At 33.4% G+C, this 17050-nt stretch overlaps 1 long non-coding RNA gene across 1 annotated transcript in view; it reads right to left on the reverse strand.

Moving 5' to 3' along the window:
- The window catches only part of LOC123614017 (uncharacterized), a 103159-nt gene that overhangs the window by 12646 nt on the left and 73463 nt on the right, over window positions 1-17050 (reverse strand). The window contains exon 3 of the long non-coding RNA XR_006721485.2: window positions 3261-3330. This is a non-coding gene — a long non-coding RNA (uncharacterized LOC123614017). The remainder of the gene's footprint in view (window positions 1-3260; window positions 3331-17050) is intronic.

Here is a 17050-nt window from a genome sequence, read left to right on the forward strand (position 1 = left end):
GAACATTTATATTTATATAGGTCACTTATTTCACAATTAACAAATGGCTTGAAACAAAAAGAAAAAATTAAACTATATATATTAAAATATATTACCTTACAGAAAAATATTTTAACCCCACTGCTGTCTTTTATCAGAATGTATGCTAACGAATTAAATGTTATTTTAAAGGACTTATAAGTGAAGATTAAATATTTTCCAAGTGTAGTTTGTAAAAAAAAAAAAAAAAAAAAAGCCACCCCTTGTTCTTGCTGTTCCTTTCATTTCCTAAATTTATAGCTAATTTTCACGAGTTATAAAGTTCAGGATTACACATCCCCCCACCCACGACACCTCCCAGCTTTTAAAGGAGCTTAACAATTTATTACAGCAATTTAGCAAAAGTACTGCTGCTTCCTGTCAGAATTTACTGGCATCTTTGCTCACAAACTGGACATAAAATATGTCAATGTGACCCTGATTGGTATCCTTGATGCCTGACATTGATTGCACATATTTCCTCTGATTTTATGTGCATGTTTGATAAACCAGGTTAACCTGGAATGCCTTTAAATCTCTGTAATGAAATTCTTGGGTTTGCAAAAAACAAATTCTTATTAGGAAAAAAAACCAAGTTGAAACAAAACAGAAAAACTTAACTAGAGACAATTTATGTAACTTGGTAAAAGACAATAAATATTAAGCTATATTTAATAATCACATCTGACTTTAAACCAAGTAATTTATAATTATACTGAAAGTATACAACCAAATTTATGAGATTCCTTCCTCGAAGAAAAGTGACTTGTGTGATCCTCCTCTAGTCCCTCATATTTCTCTGGCTAAACTGTTCAGGAATAGTAATAGTGCTTTCTCTCCAGCCTCCCTCGCTCACCTTTCTTCTCACCTGCAATGATGTGGACCCCAGTGGAAAATAATATCTAAGGCCACCAACACCTGAATAGTTTGTTCTTATTACTATTAATGAAAACTGTTTTCCAAATGATGTTAATATCTGTCTCTATCACCTCCGTGTCATTATATACGTGATCTTATAAGGTTTAGAAGGACTTGAAGGCTGTTCTTGCTTTTGTTCGCCTGCTAATAGTCTCATGTGACATTAACATTAATAACCTTCACTATTTACATGCCAATAAAACTCCTATATTGGGAAGTTTATGCTCTCAAAAAAATATTGTAGGAAATGAAATTTATTTGATATAATGGGTGCAAAGGTAATGAGGAAATTACCTTAACCATTTATTCTTAATTTTGAAAGTGAAATTTTTTTCAGTAGTTTGATATTTTTATCTGGAAGGCTTTAAAAAAGACCTTTATTAAAGTAAAAGTGTTACGATATTTTTCTTTTATTATTTATTTGTGTAGCCTAATGCCAGAGATGGAAAGCCCAAACTAATATAGAGAAATTCAATTACAAATATGAGAAGAATGCTAGGTTGCCTAAGGGAAGCATTTAGACAACAGAAATACATATATCAGTGCATATATATATATATTTATATATGCACACATACATCCACACTTTTATTCATATTTATTTATATACACATACATATATATGGTGGTGTGTATTGAAATATTTCTCTAAGATACTGATTTTATTTAAAATCTGCAATTATTTTAGTTTTAAATGTAATAAGTTTTAAACCTTATAGAGTGATAATACAATTGCACATGTTATAAAAGGCACACAGTATATTGCATGATAATCCAGTCATTCTGTTTGGAGGCCACCAGCAGTTTGTTTTCTTACTGAGACTTGGAATCTCATTAATAATAATATCCTTCATGCCGAGGGCCATGTCCTGATGAGGTAGCAGGCAGACTGAGGCTGTCCTCAGACTGGGAGGCCCTGTCCACTCCGAGCCACATGAGTTTTCACTCCTCACACGTGCTCTCTTGTGCTTGTTGGTAGCTGATGGAACATCCTCCAAAAGTACCCATGACAAGTACACTTCTCATGCTCTTCCTTTGTTCTCACATAAATACATTAAAAGCAAGTTCAGTTTTTAAAATGTAATTCCACGCTATCTTTTGATTTATATTCCTGTGGAATAATCTTGGTCTATGTGTTTGTGCTATTCCGGGCAGAAAAGGGCACACCCCCCGCTGTGGACTAAGTGCCCACGGCCACTGCTCTTTCACGTGTTATTTTTCTTACGTTATTTTTTTAATTAGAAGCCATCAAACAAACACTAACCACATTTCCTTGCAACTTAGCCATATTTATTTCAAGTGAAAAAGCAAGTATTTGCCTTCTGTTATGAAAGATTATCTGAATGAAAAGCAGTGTATTTCTTAAATTAAAAATTTAATTTTTATCTTAATTAAAGAAATGGAAGAAATTGAATATACCCTTACATTACTACTTTAAAAAAATATACTCTGAGTCATACGGTATTAAAATTTCTTCCAAATTTCATGGAATAGGTATTTAAATTACATCAATTTTAATTCAAAGTTTACAAATTCTTTTGAAGACTCCAATATCAAAATGTACTGTAGTAGAACAAAAATAATGAAGAAACAGGAACAGAATAAAACCAAAAAAAAAAAAAAAAAAAAGATCCTACAGACCAATGTAACCAAGAGCACACACACAAACTCCTGATTCAAAGATCAACAAATCAAATTCAATAACATATGATAAAAACACCCCAGAAAAGTCAAGTAAGATTTATTACACTTGAATGAAATCATGGTTTGAGAGAAGGAAGTCTACAAATTTAACAAATCAAAGGCTGTTTATGAAGAAATTCCACTGCTAATGCTGAATTATCTTGCAAGCCATTTAGTGGAACATAAGGTATTCTAAAAGCAAGAGGTAATACACTTAAAATTTTTATCTTTGAAGTGAATTCACCAAGAAATAACGAGGAAATGAAGAACTGCTGTTAAAAAACATTCAGGGAGACTTGTTTAGATACTGAAGAAGAAAAAGTTAGATTCCACATCACATATATCCAAAATAAGAAATAGAAGATAAGTCTGTCTTTCTTTTGTCCTTTTGAATAAAAGGAGCAGATGTTTCAGTCCTATGCATTTTTTAAAATTTGTGAAATACTTACAGTTTCCCACATTAAAATTTACAGCAGCAGAGCTAATCTAATTAAAAACAGCAAAATCAAAACAAAAAGGATTCTCTAGACTAATCTTTTCTCTTGAATAAAAGATACAACTTTTAAAAGCCTTTAACATACATTCAAAGAAAAAATATTTTAAGTAATTCACTTATTTGAAAATATTTACTGAGCACTTACCACCTGTCAAATGACTTCAACTCCTGGAGATAAAAGCAGGGAAAGCTGTTCACTTTCATGAAGTTCAAGTCTAATGTGGGAAAAAAAAGAATTAAACAAAATAAGAAAAAACAGTAGGAATTGTGAAGATCAAAGAATTAAAAGGGTTTCAAATCCAACAGGGTCTTGTAGGCCAAACTAGGGACTTTGGGTTTTACTTGAGTGAAAAGCCACTGAAGTGGTTTATTTTTATTTGTTTCTTTTTCAGTGTCATGAGATGGCTTAGATTTTTAATTGCCTACTGTAGTTGCTGTAGGGAGACTAATTTCAAAGAAGGGCAATGAGAAAAGCTTGAACCAGGATCGAGTCGGCTATTAGGTAACTTTGAAGATCCCTGAAACAAACTTTTATACTAATGCTTGTTATTTCCCCAGGAAATTTCCACAGTACAGCTCTGCACTTGTGACGGAAGTAGTACAGTTACCGGGTGGTGAGACCGAGGGACAGAGAAAGAGAGCAGTTAACACCAAGAATAATGAGCCAAACAACTAGAAAACGGGAGTCACCATGAAACACGATGGGAAGAGCAGGTCTGGAGAGTGTTGGTGTCATGACCAGTACTCAGGTGACATTAAATACCAGGAAGTTAATGACATAAATCTTAGTCAGTGTAGACAGGAAAGAGAGGAAGTCCAAGTCCGAGCCTAGAGGTTCTCTGCCACTGGGAAAGGAGTCCAGGAGAGAAGCCAGCAGGAGGACAAGGGGGAATTAGCAGAGATGCTGGGACAGTGGGAGAAACAGGGGAAGTGGCGAGTTTTGTGATTCTATCAAAGAAAGTTCAAAAAAAGGAGGGAGGAGTCAACTATATCTAATGCTGCTGCTGATTCCTAAATTAAGGTGAGGGCTGAGAAATTATCCTCAGGTTGATAACGTTAACAATGTGGATGTCCTCTGCATTTTAATAGAAACAATTTTGTGAGACTTGAGCAGGTGAAAAACCTATCGGAGTGGGTGCTTAGACGAATACCCAGTCTCTGGATTCTGAAGGAATCACTTACTGAACAGCAGAGGCACAGATTATTTCTGGCTCAGGACACACTGAACATGTGCCCACACACTCCTTGCTTGTATTAAGCTGCTTAGTCTATTCATTATTTTCAATAATTTCAAAGTCTATTCATTAATTTCAATAATTTTCTAATAATTACCTGTAAAACCACCACACATCTAATTGACAAAGTTTTCTTATAAAGACTGTTACTAGAGATTGCTGGAGAGGATATGGTTCCACATAATTTCTCATGCGTAACAGATGGGCAAGTAAGCTGATAAAATACATTTGGAAAAACTGACAATACCTCCTAGATTTGAATATTCAGATACCAAAGACCCAGGAATTCTATATTTTGGTGTATTTCCAAAAGAAATAATACAGGAGATTTATACTAAAATATCAGTAATATATCTGAAATGACCGTTGGTCACATTTGCAAATAATAATACAAACATTTATTGACTAAAGAGTGGGTGAATAGTCTGTTACAGTCCCAAACTGTAATATTATATATCGGTCAAAGTAAATGAAGAATGGTATCACGGAAAAATCTGTGTAAATCTTAATTTAACATTAAATGAAAAAAGTAATTCTCAGAGGATCATACACACCATAAACTTTTTTCATAAAGTTTAAAAATACTCTTATATACAAATATGTTAACAATATGTTCTCAATATGAATAAAAGATAAAACATATACAATTCAAGCACATTTAACAGAAATACATACAAATAAAATACATTATAAAAAGAAGAAAACATAAGAATGATGATCACAAGAACAGAGTGATAGAGTGGTTGCAGGGGAGGGTGTAGCTCATGTGGTAGAGCGTGTGCTTAGCATGCAAGAGGTCCTGGGTTCAATCCCCAGTAGCTCCTCTAAAAGCAAATAAAAAAATAATCCTAATTACCTCCCCCCATAAAAAAAAACTGAAAAAAAAAAAAAACGGGGTGATAAGAAATAGGGTTTGGGTGGTCGGGGACAAAAGCCTAGTTATTAGTTATTATTAAAGTGTTAGATTTTGTTTTGGAAGTAATGACTTAGCTTTAACACAAAAGAAAAAAAAAGATAATTACCTAACTGTAAGTTAAAGTACCCCTCTTCGAAAAAGTAATTAGTCAACTCAAAATGCAGGTTTTCTCCTCTGTATCTCTACTTCCATGTCTAATATCTGAAAAATAACCTAATAAATTTATCACCGACAAAGCAGAATTTACTATCTCCACCTCCAACTCTGCTCATATATAACTTGAGAACAAAGGAGGATTAACAAAATGGCCACCCTTGGGCTAACAGATTGCTTATTCTCATGCTCGCCCTGAAAACGGTCAACTGACCTGACTGACAGGTTGCTACTGACAGTTCCAGGCCCACTGTTAAAACTAAAGCTATTGATCTTACTGCTTCTACTTTATTCCAGTAATCAAAAGCTATATCATGCTTGGTCTCTGAGTCGATCTCCAAGGAAAAGATCTCAGGACTTTAACCTTACAAAATAGCCTGAATTATCAAGAAGACCACAACTTGGGTGCCTTACAAGATAAAGAGATGGAAAGAGTGACAACCACTAGCCTCTATGGAATCAGTCGCCGCAGGCATCAGGACGCCATTCTAAGTCTTCTGATGAGAAAATGATTCTGTTGACTGTTATCAAAGCTCTATTGTTTGAGCTATGGCTGTATAACCACCCGCCCCATCCCCAAGGCGGGTTCACAGTTTTGAAGGCACCAGCCTGCTGTGAGTCCCCTTTGCCCAGCAAAGCAATAAAATTGCCTCTTTTCTTCTAAGCTCCAAGAGCTTGTCCCTGGGTTATTCGGCTCATCAGGGACGGGGGCGATCTTTCAGCAACAAGAACACAGTTCTGCCACTTAGTCCCGTGCTAGTAAACATTAACGCAATCTTGAAGTCACCCATGACTGTACTCTCTTGCTTGCTTCATATCAAATCCATCCGCAAATACTTGTTCTAAACCATCAACCTCTCTTTTTAGATTATTGTTAACAGCCTTTGCAATTATTTTCTTACTTCTGTCTTTTACCTTCATATTATCTTTTTTCAATAAAGTAGCCACAGTGTTTCTATAAAAACCATTTTAGATTGTTAAATCTGTGTTTAAAAATCTACTTTGGAACAACATCAAAGCCCTTCATAATCCAGCTCCCCACCATGAACTCTGATCACTTAATTTTTCAATCTCTCCCATCGCCTGCTTCCCCAAATTCTCTGCTCATTCTCCTCCAGCCACACTGACCTGCTGGCTCTGCACTGAATTCATTAAGAAACTTCTATTCTCAGGGCATTTACATTCACCATTTTCTCTGTCAAAAACTCTTTTCTTGCAAATAGCCATGGTTTTACTTCATCACTTCAACTCAAATGTCACCTTACTGGCAAGTTCTTTCCAAACCACTACATATAAAATAACCACACTGGAATTCTTGAATTATTTTTATCAGCAGAAGAACCTCAGCCTATATATTATATATACTTTTGTATTAATTCTTAAATTTACCACTCTGAGAGAAGAGACGATATTTTGTATCAATCATGCACCCAGTGCCTAGAATAGAATCCAGCAGATTCCAGAGAATGATTTGTTGAATAAGTAACTGAGTAACTTAAGATACATTATTATTTCAAACATCTATTTATAAATAGTATTTCACCTCAGACACAGTGATAACATTTATTGGTGATCTTCTTAAGAACATGAACCTTAGTTTTTTATTTAATTTTTTAACAGATGGCTTCTTAAGTAAAATATATTTTATGCAATTTTAATACATTAATGAACACTCTCTCAGAGGCAAGGAGCCATCTACTCTACCATCACTAACCTATCCCTTCACCTAAAGCTCACATTGGATTATCACGTGCAAACTAACTGTAAATTTGACCTTGCTATATAGGTAGTACATATAGGTCTGCTTCTGGAAAAAAGTCAGTGCAGAAATTTAACTATGTTAAGTCTCTGGAATTTCTTGAAAAAAGCAGACAAAGAAAATCAGAGTAAATAAAATTGTGTATTCTGATACTGTTTTTTGATGAAACAACTGGATTAATTGCCATGATTAAACCAGAACCACTATGAGCAGCACAAGATTCAAGCATCATCAGAAAGAGGAGGAGGAACGGGAGGATGACTGCCCTCAGCTGGGGAGAGACGCACAGACAAACTCAGGGGAGCCAGGCTTCCTCACAAGGGGGCAGGACCAAGACGACTGTCACCTGAATTAATAAATAGAAATTTGCATAAATGTTTTGATCACATTTAAAACCTAGAAATTTGGATTTCTAGAGTATTTTTGGAATTAACTGAATTTTGAGCTTAGTGATTAACATATATGCTTATTAAAAGTTATTTTTGTAACTAAAGTGAAAATCAGAATAATCTTCAGTTAAAATTTAAAATAAAAGCCAAAAAATTAAATAGCATTATAAAAAAAAAAACAAACCTCATATATCCAGAAGGGGAGGAAGAAAAAAGAAGTCAAATATCTGACATAGATCAGGTTTAGCATCAAATCTGTTCTTTTATAAAACAGTGTTTCAATATGATACAAATGCTGAAGAGGGATAAGGAAGGATATGTAAGAAATGAATAATAATCTGGGTCACTCATGAGTCCTGTTTTTCCTATAAGCTCCAACTATGAGTTATTTTTTGCAATCACTCACGTAGTATTACATATTCCCCATGGTGAAAAATAGGTTTTTATAACTAAAAGGGAAATTCTGAAGATCTAATATTTAGATATGAAGCATTTTCTAAATGATCCCTCTGAATACACAAACTAAAATCTAATTTGTGTAATTAAAGTAATTAATGAACATGTTAATATCTATCTTTCACCTTTCTTATAAACAGTCTTTTAAAATGGAGACCTGTGTTTAAAGGACCATAAACTTGTGTTAAATTTCTTGCCCATTCTTCTATCAAAAATAGCCAAACAAAATGAAAAACAAATTGCTGATTCCACTCATAACATCTGCCAAATTGACAGTAAAACGTAGCGTTGGATACCATCTGTTCTTTTTTTTCCAAGAGATGCTGCTAACAGAAAAACAGTTTTGAATATTTTACTACACAAATGTAGAAGAAATCAGTATTATTTAATTGCAAGTGATAGAAAATGAGAGCCAATACATACAATCCTCTGAAGCAGTCGGATAATAATTTATTTTAACCTCATGCATTAAAATAATGCAACAAAGACAAAAATTTGAACTGTACATAATTATATGCTACATTTTTACATATCTTTATTGAGGTAGAGTTGATGTAGAGTAGGTTTCACGTTAAGTGTATAACGTGATCTTTAGATACATGTACACTCTTGTTAGATCATTATCACAGGTGGGAAAGGCAGCTCATAAAATTCCTCCAAAAGATCTCTGCTCCCTGGATTTACACTCTTGTGTTATCTCTTGCAATGGACTGTGGGCTGGACTTACTGATTTCCTTCTAATTTTTGTGAAACACAGCATAAGTGCTAAGATAGCATTTTTGAGATCTGGTTACCAAAGACGGTGACCTCCATCTTTCTCACACTCTTTCCGGCTTTTCTTGCTTGATCGCTTTGCTGGATGTCAGCTGCCATGTTATGGTCTGATTTTTGGAGAAGCCCACACGGGCAAAAAGTTGAGGACACCCTCCAGCCAACCACCCGCAATGCACGGAGGCCCTCAGCCCAGCCCATCTATTCTATTTCTGCAAGTCACATCCCTGTTCTGCCCTCAAGTGCAGTTGTTACTCTGTATGAATAGTACAATGGAACAGGCAAACCTGTATCGCATATCACAGAAGCAAGCAACTAATACTGTGCATGATATTCCTCAAACCTAAAGGAAAATCGCTTCTTTGGATATTAGTATTGATAATGATCAGTGTTGATTAATTGATTCTCATGTGTTAGGAAACATGCTAGACCTCTACCTCATATTTCCTTTTATCCTATTAAGTTTATGGGACTGTCCATGGCATTTTTCGTTTGGTGTATATATCTTTTCATTTGCATACTATATTTTAACTCAGTTTATGAACTAACACATTGGAATATTTTTAATACTCAGGACTGTATTTCACTGACCTACAATGTCAAAGTCCACATAAATTAAATTAAATTAAATAGTTCATATGTGCTTTCTTTTCCCTAGTTATTAACAGTTACTTGTTTCCAAGCTGATGACACCATAGAGTCAAATAACAAATATCTCAGCAGTAAGACTACTTCATGCCTCGTCTTATATAACATAACCAGACCACGACAGAAGCAGGTCCTTACAGAGAAAGTTACTTGTTTAATAAATTATAGAACATAAAAATAATATATTCAATAGCATTTTGAGTACAGTTTTGTTGGTTTCATAGTTACATTTCTTAAAAACATCTATATTAAAAAGCTTGAAGTGCACGTGGAACTATGCTTATAAGTAATCCTTATTGTATAACTGAAATATATAATTAAAATAAAGATTGTTTGATTTTGTGTCATTTCTGTTATTTTTAAATTTTATACTAACACAGCAAAACCATTTCTAATGGAATGAGTATCTAGGGGGTAAAAAAATGAAAAGCAGAGCTTATTAACAATGGGTTGGCAAAATTCATTCAGAAAAAAAATCAAATCAATGGTGATTGAAATTTGCCAATAAGTTGAAAGTATTTTATAAGATATAAAGGATCATATAAAATGAGTAGTTTTAAATAAATACATTCTATTTTATAGCTTGTTGAATTGTCAGAAATTGCCTAGAATTAGCTAGCTAGTGCATGACCGAGAAGTAATATCTTAAACTCTGATTTCTTATGAGCTGTGTCACACAAGTCACACACATGCACGCACACACACACGCACGCAGACACACGCACGCACACCCTTACCATTTCGTTGAGACTCAGTTACATAAAGGACTCTGAAATGATCAGTCAACAGATTTTGCTTTAGAACTTTACAACTGGAGTAACCACAAAAACTATGGTCAAAGAAAACAACGACAATAAAAAGAAAAACTCAATAAAGATAATTGATGGTGAACGGAGAATTTTTAAGGTTCTCTCTCATTTGCTGGTAACTGTGTATGCACTCATGTAACAGATAAAACATAAAAATGAAATATAAATTTTGAGGTTATAAATACATGCACTTCCTGAAGATATTACCTAAAGCATAAGACTGTTTTCAACCCAAGTACATTTTAGCCTTTTTATTTTCTATTAGTTTCATGGTAGCATGATCTGGTATGGGATAAAATAATTCAGCAAAATAAAAGTCTTCTTTCTTGAAAAATGGCCCTATTCTTGCCTGTTTAACATTATGCAAGAAAAATAAAGTGCACTTTTCTTTTCCATTAAATTAACGCTGGCACTGCACTCTCTGAAAACCTGTATTATTGCTTTTCTTAGAAATATCATTTGTGATTTTTTAGATACAACCAAATATATGTATAAAAATATGCCACTTCCTTTTTCTTTTGTTCTCTTGTTACAAGATGGTAGACAGTTTTCTTTTCTCTCCAATATTTCTGTGTATTTATTTTTCTGTTTCTGCGCAATTCCTATCTTAGTATGGAAACCAAATATGCAGTTGAACTACATATACAGGAAGAATTAAAATATATTCCAATAGTTTTATAAACAACTTCTCAATTTATTTTGTAATTATCTTATGTAATAAAATGTCTCCTAGATATATATTAAAAGACAGTGACACTATACTCCATTTTGTCCTCTTCTATCAGATTCATGCCAAATTCTTGTAATAAATACAGAGAAACTGGCACAAATTCAGACATATGGAATCAAAATTTCCACGAGAAGAAAATTAGGACATGTTGACAATGTCTCCCTCAGGTGATTCTGATACGATACGTGAGGCAAGTATAGGATAGATGGAAGAATTACTCGACTTTCCTCAAAACAAGCGTGGAAAACACCGCAGTCAAAGTGATTGTAAAGAAAGAGTCTGAATAAATGGTTGACAAAAGTGCTAGAATATAAGATTCTGCTAAGACAAGAAAACAAATCAATTTAATAAGGTAGGCAGATGCTGAGAAAACTCCCTTCACTGTAGGTACCCAGCTTCATTTTTATAGTTAGAAGAAATACAAATACAATCACCCTCATTTATCACCTCTCCCAAACTTACATTTTAGAGCTCAGTGCTACTGAGCTACCTTAATTTATTACATTCATGATGTACTTTGGGGTATTCTTCATAATCTCCACATCTGGAATGCCATTTTCAACCTACTATCCTGCTCAACATTTTTGATACTAAAGAACCAGACTGGGTTGGTTACTTTTCTTATAATCCTTCCTGACAAGACAAGCTTACCTATAACTCCTTAACGTCATATCTGCTTTGATATTATAGTTATTAACTTATATTGTTGCTATCTGTTTGCATCTTTCTCTCAATATAAAATAAGGTATAGGTGGCTTCTTTTCCTCTTTGTAGTCCTCATGTAAAATTGAGTATATTGTCTCATGTGTGATAAGTTTCAGCAAATGTTTGCCTAACCACTAAACGACACAAGATAACAGGGACAATTAATTTTCACAGAACATTTCTACTGATAAGAGTTAAAAGAGTAAAGAGACTTAGAGGAAGGTAATTTGAGAGCCAAGAAAACATTATTACCATAGTGAACACTGTTTGTCAAATACTAATAGATTATCCATCAATCTTAATTATTCTGATTGTTTATTTGGCTACTGTTAAGTCATTCACCACTAAACATAAAATCTTTCCCTAGCCAATGCTGTAAATAATAAATATAATAAATGCATTTTTGCCTCTATTTTTCTTGTCTTTATGCAGGTTGGTTTTTTGCTATAAAATTTTATGTTTCAAGTGACGAGATAAACTTTTATCTTGCACTAATTCTATGGCTTCTGAATGTGATTTAAGCTTAGTCTCATGATGAGATTTCTGAATTGCCTTGAATCAGTAACATATTTACATACTATCTCTAGTGGCAGGAAACTTCTACACATAGCTGATCACACTAATCACACATCTTGTGGTGATTTTACCAGCTTTCATTTCAGACCCTGTTTTTACTTTGAAGGCATAAACCATGAAGTGAATTTCACTAGTAAGATACATCATGGCAATATTGAGTAGTTTCAACCTTTGCTTAATAGGATTAAAGGTCAAAAATATCAAAATATAAGTCATCCTAAACTTCATGGACAGAATAAACCTCCAAAAGTAACATCTACCATATCATGAACTTTTCTGGAAATGTTAAAAACTCCCCATTATCTCCATGTACACATTTGATATTTACAGCTGCAAAGGAAATTTGTCTTCAGTTTAACAAAATGGTACTCCTTGCTTACAGCAATGCTTTGATCCAGGGAGATTTCTTCTTCCCACATCCATTCTACTTATACTGTCCTTACTCCTGCCTCCAAGTCTTTGCTCTCCTTGCTTTTCCTTCATGTCCTATCCTATCTCCTTTAATGATCCAAATTAAAAAAAAAAAATTTCACATTCAGTTTTAAATTTCATCATTTCCAAGATGGCGCTACATATATGATGCCAAGACTGAAAAAAAAAAAAAAAAAGAGAAGGGAGAATTAGCACAAAATATAAATATCTGAGTACACTTGGAATGGTCCTTAAACTCCATGCAAAAATCACAACAAATAGTTTAAAATATGATGGATAGAGAATGAGGATTTTAAAACATATTTCTTATTACGAATAAGTTTGGAACTTAATGTTACAAGGGTAATCTGTGTTGTTTATGGAAAATTTAGAAGTCCAGGAAATATGCCATACATGTCTTATTGCTGTGAGATAATCACTGCTGTGGCATGTTTCAGTCCAGCATTAATGCCGTGGAATTTTTTAAACCTAATATTTATTTATTTTACACCATATATAACATTGCATAAGCAAGAGAGTACTGTATCATTCACATCTAAATTATAAAGAATTTGATCGCATGTGGTATAATTTTTTTAAAGTAGAGAAGAGAGAAAGAAGATTTACATAATGCAGGTTTTCCTGCTTCTAATTTTATCAATAATCTTATGCCCTTTGAGTTAGTACAGATGAGAGATACTGTTCTACATTTCTTTAAGGTAGTCTCATGTGCCATGTGCTTACTATTGAATATTATTCTGATGCCAAACTACATGCATTTGTTGTAAAACATATCATTAAAGGAAAAAAAAAACCTCTAATTGATTGTCCAGGAAACAAACAAGAATCTGTTCTAATGCTAAGGGAACACCAGACAGTGTCTTCCATGCATATGAAACTATATGTATGAATACAGTATCTTATGGGCCATTTCAATTTTTTTCAAGGTGATAGTTGACTATATATTGTTTGAATTTAATGCAATGATTTTAAGATTTAACCCTTACAAACCGTATGTTGTAAATGTTTAGAAATATGTGTAAAAATATAAAAAGTGAAGACTATGTTATTTTTAAAGATAACATATATTTTACAGTAAACTAATATTAAAAATGAAATTGTTGGTACATTTCTTTCTAGTATTTATTGCACACATAACACATTTGACCTTTATTTTATTTGGCAAGTAAATTTTGTGTATCCACTAAGTATTAGGTTCTGTGTAAGGAATGGAATTCAGAGAGTGAATAAATTAATGGTTTCAGACCTCTAGAAATGACCATCGGGTCATCTATATGTAAATTTCAGGATGATGATTGTGAAGCCTTTTAGAGGTTCTTAGATGGTTACATCAACAGAAACATGAGGATCATACTGTTTGACAATGGACCAAAACAGAGAAAAAAAGAAGGATTGCTTACTTCATTCATTTAAAGTTGCAGAAAGTTGTCAAGTTCCCTTATAACCAAATACACATTCTTTGCTGCAACAATTTATTTTTTTAGTTCAACAACATCAGAATAGTAATGATAAATCTAATTTAAAAACTAATTCAGAAAGTCAAGGTATTATTTCAGGATACTGAGGTCAAGTATATGATCTACCAAAGGAGGCATAGCTGACAGTACTACTGAGTAAGAAGAGGCCTCAAGGAAGGAACATGTTTTTTATTTCATTGATTCAGCATAATACAGCGTATGCTGACTGTAAAATGCATGGTCTCCAAGTTGGGTGGCTTACAATGTGGAGGAAAAACAAATTTATGCTGCTTTTTATTTCTTGAGTTATCACAAAATAAAAAGTTTATAAAGCAGTTAAAAAACAGCAGTTTTGTATACATCTCAGAGAGGTTTCCTTAGAGTTCAGGGCATTCATGGTTTTCCATCCTGGTGGATGGTAGCAGTAGACATCTACTGATGACAGGATGTTTACGATTTTGATTTGAATTAAATCCTCCACAGTTCTTGCAGATGATCACAGCTATCTTCATTTTTTAAAATGAACATAATTAAAAGGAGCTTAAGTAGCCTGCTAGGTGCCACACAGTTAACTGCAACACAAGTAGTTAAGTCCGAATGCATCTGGAATCAAATTCAGACTCGCCTTACTACACAGAAATGTCAATGTTTTTTAAGGAAAGACATTTTTACTCTCTTATTAATACCATGTTAGCAGTACTTATTTCCTCTAGAAATAATATACGAATAAAAACATAGATAGGTGGGTAATTAGCTTAATTTCTTAAAAAAAATTAATGAAGCCACAGACTAGTGATGTATAGATCACTAACCTTTCAGTGCCAACAATAATAATATTCATAAGTCATAGAAAACATCTATTTGAAAAAGAAGTATATGAACTAGAAAAATAATTGCCACCTGGATTAATGAGCATCATCAGAAGCAATGACAAAGATACATTTATAATTAAATTTGAGAAATACAATGTTTAAAATATATGAAAACCAATGATACATGCTGGTGTTAATAAATTAAATTGTTTGAAAATTTTATATAGAAGCAAAAATACCTAGGGATAATAATGTACTTAAACAAGAAGTACAAATTAAAGAAAATCTGAGGTGCTATATGTGAAGAATAAGGATGTATTACCTAAGTAAAAGGAAAATTAATTACTCTCTAAAACATTGAACGACCTGTGAAAATACAGGACCATAATCTCAGTAATTAGAAAGTTTAATTTTCCATACTTAAAAGTCTTGTTTCCTTCATCAAATTTAAGGGTTGACTCACAGAAATAGTCTAAGATTCTGCTACCCTCACTCTGTGGCAAGCATAGAAAGGCTGCTGTAATAGAAATGCAGTCATCTAAACATTATTTAAATAACTTAGTACTATCTCATTTGCCTTTGCATATTTAAAAATGTAAATGGATTTCTCATATTAGGAAATTTCCTTTTTTGAATCCCAGATAAACAAAACGCATAGTAAGTGAAGGACTGCTGTCTTTAGTAGGGGGAAAAAAAACTCTAGCTACTAAGTCCAAAAGACCTATAAATTATTTTATGCTAATACCTACTAACATTTTGTTCATTAAAAAAAAAGTTATAAATATTTTAAATTACCTTTAAATGATTAATCATATTTTGGTTTGTTTCTTCTTCTTTCTTTGGAAACAGTATTTGAATCTTAATTCTAAAAATACTAAACTTTACAAGCAATATTAACACAATATAAAATTGAATTGAAGTATTTGAACATATTAGAATATACAGATTGGGGGAAAAAATGAAGAAATTGTGAGTTGCACAAACAGTCTATGCAAAATAAAGCTGCTGAGAATGTTTAAAGTACATATTCAACTACAGCCTAATGCCTGCCATAAATAACGTCCTTTCTCATTAAACAGAAACTGTTCATGGAAAAAAAATTCATGTTGTATTAGGGAACAATCAGCATAATTCTTCTCATTGTGTACTTAACTTGTGCCTGGAAATTTTATAGAATCTCCTTTTATGTCCACATGCCCTTGATAATTTCTTTTTCAGGTGCTCCCCCTCTAAAATTATTCCTCTAGGAAAGTAGAGGTGGTTACACCACATGTATCATTCAATAGCTAGTTATGCAGTGCAGTGGAAGTTACATAGACAGTATATTTGGAGTTTAAGAACATTAGCTATTAGGCGAAATGGCTCAAATATGTTTTCCATGAAGTGAAATCATTATTATAATTTTCTTTTAAGATGTTGATGAAATGCCTTGTCTTCTCACCCTAATAAAAACCACTGCAGGACAGCTCTCAACACATAAGCTTAAAATGTAAAGAAAAGAAACTCAGAAAGCAGGGCAACATTCCCCAGTTTACGGGGGAATGAGAGGAGAAACATGGATGAGAAAGTGCGTAATCTATTGTTCAAATTCCACAGCTACAAATTCAAAACAAAACAGAAAAACTGAACGTGGGGCAAGTGTCTGGAAGCATGATCATCTGTGTTCTTTCTCCATCTCTTGCTACAAAACCTGTGGTGATCACGGACTCATCTACAAAACTGGGTATAACAGGGCACAGGGGGGAGATGCCCGAAGGGTTTGTCCCCACCGGAAAAAGCAAGAGATTTGATATTTCTCCTCTGACTTCTTCTAGGGTGCAGAACTGGTCAAGAGACAGTTAAGAGCCACTCAAAATTATCCATTTTGGCTGTCTTCACTTATCATCTTACTAAGTTGTCACTTCCTCTAAAATTTGAAGCCAGTCTTATACTGACTATAAAGTCCTAAAATTTTCAGCATTAACATCACAGAAAGTCATACATCTACCTCCCTTGTATGTTTACTACAGAAAATCTCTTTCCAGGAAATGATGGCAGGAGTTTGCAGGGAAAAGCGTCGAGAGAACTTTAAAACGGCAGTTACGGCT

The sequence above is a fragment of the Camelus bactrianus genome, chromosome 23 (assembly GCF_048773025.1).
Source record: "Camelus bactrianus isolate YW-2024 breed Bactrian camel chromosome 23, ASM4877302v1, whole genome shotgun sequence".
Lineage (NCBI taxonomy): Eukaryota > Metazoa > Chordata > Mammalia > Artiodactyla > Camelidae > Camelus > Camelus bactrianus.